Here is a 3805-nt window from a genome sequence, read left to right on the forward strand (position 1 = left end):
GATTATTATTAGGTTGTGTGGATGTGTGTATAATTTAATTCACAGTTACTCAAGCTTCTAATGCAGTTCTTACAAAGATAGCACTAAAGAAGGAAGTTTCCTCTAGATTGTTTTATGCACCACTTCATTCATCTGCTTCCTAAAAAGGGCTAGTGATGGATAAGGGACACAAAATGGCCAATCAGCTCATATCCACAATCAAGTCCTACTTCTGAGAGCTTCTGCACAATACTAGGACCCCCAGAGGAAAGCACCCAGGAGTTTCCATCTTTATAACCAACTACACAACAGAGGTTTAGCAATTTTTGTGTTTTATGAAATCAATTGGATACAAAATAGCATCCAGCTCACTCAGTGGTACAAATCAAACTACATGCACTACAGCTAAGGAATCAGAATGCTATTTGACTTATTGCCAATAAAAATATAACTTCTCCAAAAAAATAGCATAATAATTTTATATACAGTGTTTAATAGCTTTGTATCAGTACAAACAGGCTGCCCTGTTTTGGCTTAACATAGAATCACCCTTACTAGATTTACCTGTGTCTTGTCATCAGTCTATCTAAAAGAACACTGTCTTAAAAAAAAAAGTCATATTAAATGCATTATTATATTAATTATAAGGCTTCAATTGAGTATATTGTCTATTACAAAGCATCTTTTTTGTTATACCTTGTCCAGAAGGTTCCATAAAAGAAATTTATTTCAAGGCTCAGTTCCAGAAATACCTGTCTTCTCATTAACAGCAGGTTTAAATTTATCTTGCTAACGACATGATCTGTACTTTCATCTGGCTTTAAGTAAAATAGAGCTAAATGCGTGGCCCACCTCTGATAACTATGTAAGACCTATGGTGTGTATTTCTACCTGTGCTCTAGGAATCCCTGCTTTTGTTGTCTTCCTAATCTTACTTTTCCTTTAACTAATTTCTCAACTGTTTATCTTAACCATTTTCATGGTACCTATTATTTTAAGCAGATTCCTTTGTCAAACAAATAAGTATACATTAGTAATGTTTACACTATCAGACTTAATGTTTTTAAAGGAAACTTTGTTCCTGTTTTATCTATTTTTATCTAAATCCTTTAAGGATATGTGTGTATATACATGTGTGAATTTTAATACTCATTGAATTTTTACAGGAATAAAGACACACTTAAAACTATTTTAATAGCATTTTCCTTATCGGCAATTTCTACTGAATTAGGCAACAAGAAAAATGTTAAAAGTCCTTTTCTTTTTCTTTTAGCTCAAAGACTCATAAGGATTTTTCAAGTAAATGTAAGAAATAAGATAAATAAAAAGATTTCTAAAGGGGATACAAATTAATAAACCATAAGAACTTTCACTAATCCAGTACAGAAAATTAGTTCTTAAGAAATCTCTTGGTAATCCACTTTCAAACCTCTCCAGTTTGTTCAATAATAATTTAAGTTTGCATTGGTCCCAGAGTTAGTCACCTCTCTGTACCACGATTTCAGTGTTTAACTCATAATTAAGCACTTACAATGTTCGAGAATATACTTTTCAAGGCATCAACACATTGCATAAGTTTTTTCTCTCTCAGATAAAAATTATAAATGTGTCAGCATGAGCCACAGAGTTACACAATGCATTATGCATAGTGAGTTGGTCACCATGATCTTCACTCTGTTCTGCTTAGGAGACAAAGTCAAGATTATGTAAATTAAACCATTTTGTCATGTTTTGATTCCCTTACTCAGTTCTATATGCCTAAGAATGTAGTTACATCAGCACAAGTAAAATCAAGGACAGATTTTGCTCTATGGATAGTATAACCATTCCTAAAAATATAAAGGTAATATTATTCCATGTATTTAGGAAAGCATGATATTTAAAGAGAAACTAATGGGGCGCCTGGGTGGCTCAGTCGGTTGGGTGTCCGACTTCAGCTCAAGTCACGATCTCACCGTCTGTGAGTTCAAGCCTCGCGTCGGGCTCTGGGCTGATGGCTCAGAGCCTGGAACCTGCTTCCGATTCTGTGTCTCCCTCTCTCTCTGCCACTCCCCCGTTCATGCTCTGTCTCTCTCTGTCTCAAAAATAAATAAACTCAATAAACTCTGTCTAAATAAATAAATAAATAAATAAAAATTAAAAAAATAAAGAGTAACTAATGTAAGCAATATGGTAGAGCTTACAGCATTGTAAAGAGAGAAGCACCTTTAGATGTGATTTAATTTGACCCCCTTATTTTGTAGATGATGTTGTTAGCCAAATGCTAGGTAGTTTTCTCTAAGTCACAAAGCATTAGAATTAGGCTAGAACTCAGGTCCTCTGATGGCCCAAATCTACAGGTAAATTATCAACCCCTCTTTGAGAAAAATGCTTTTATAATGTTCTATACTGACTTTTAATCACAGAAAATATTATACAATCACATTTATGTTTTTTCAAAAAAAATATTACTATAAATATTCAACATTCTTTAGCCATAAAGAAAATAAACTTACAACTTCTTGGAACAGTGGTTTGTATTTGAATCATTTTTCTCACCTAATTGGTGGCCCTTATGAACTTTCCATCATAAGAACTTCAACAGGTCAAATTATACTGGGAGGTAAGAGAAGGGTGGGAATTAATTACCAAAAAAAACACAAAAAACAAAAAAAAAAACACTCAAAGAAATATCCACTTTGGCTCAGATGGGCAGGAAATGCTTCTGGAAGCAACATCACAATGGCTTCCCAAGGAGAACTCCAAGTCCAGTTCAAACTTGTATTGGTTGGTGATGCTAGTACTGGAAAAACTACATTTATGAAATATCATCTGACTGATGAATTGGAGAAGTGTGTAGCTAACTTGGGTGTTGAGGCCCATCTCCTTGTGTTCCATTCCAAATGAGGACCTATTGAATTCAATGTATGGGATACGGCTGGTCAGGAGAAATTTGGTGAGCTGAGAGATGGCTATTACACCTAAGCCCAGTGTGCCATTATAATATATGATGTAACAGCAAGGGTCACTTACAAGAATGTGCATAACTGACATAGAGATCTGGTACAAGTATGTGTAAATATCCCCATTGTGCTGTGTGACAAAGTGAACAGTCAGGACAGTAAAGTTAAGGCCAAATCCATTGCCTTCCGCCGAAAGAAGAACCTTCAGTACTATGACATCTCTGCCAAAAGTAACTACAACTTTGAAAAGCCCTTCCTGTGTCTTGCCAGAAAACTATTTGGAGACCCTAACTTGGAGGTTGTCTGGACCCAGCTTTGGCAGCACAGTATGAGCATGATCTAGTGTTGTTCAGACAGCTACTCTCCCAGATGAGGATGATGACCTGTGTGAAAGTGCAGCTGGAGCCCATCATCAGAAATCTAGCTTTACAGGCACTGTCCTGTGATGTCAGCGATACAGCATGCTAGCCACTTTATTACCAAGCTGAACAGAACAGGTGCTTAATCTTTGGGATGCTGATGGAGATGAATGGGTTTCAGAGTGAATGTGGCAGTTTGAAAAGTATCTTCATTTTGGGGGCCTGCATATTTAGCCATTTTGAAATGCAGCCATTTCCTTACTAAGTTTCATATATTAGTCTGCTATAGTCACGTCGCAATATCCACTGGTGAAATCTTGTTTGTTACTGTCATTCCCACTACTTTACTTTTAAAATCAGGATAAATTTGTATTTTAAATTAAAATGAAAAAGAAAGAATCACCTTTGTAGGGAATTCCTTTCCTTTTCAATGGTGTGCACCTTCATTTTTTTTTTATTAGAGGCATATCCTTTATAAAGTTTTGCTAGATACTAGTATGAACTACAAAAAACATAGATACTAGT

The 3805-nt window shown here is 35.4% G+C and overlaps 1 pseudogene; it reads left to right on the plus strand.

The window, feature by feature from the left end:
- Window positions 1–2700: 2700 nt before the first annotated feature.
- On the plus strand, window positions 2701–3367 carry LOC124514179 (GTP-binding nuclear protein Ran-like; annotated as a pseudogene).
- Window positions 3368–3805: the final 438 nt, after the last annotated feature.

This window comes from Lynx rufus, unplaced genomic scaffold (genome assembly GCF_022079265.1).
Source record: "Lynx rufus isolate CCGP_SWC_20201006 ecotype Redwood Valley unplaced genomic scaffold, mLynRuf1.p SCAF_2, whole genome shotgun sequence".
NCBI classification, from domain to species: domain Eukaryota; kingdom Metazoa; phylum Chordata; class Mammalia; order Carnivora; family Felidae; genus Lynx; species Lynx rufus.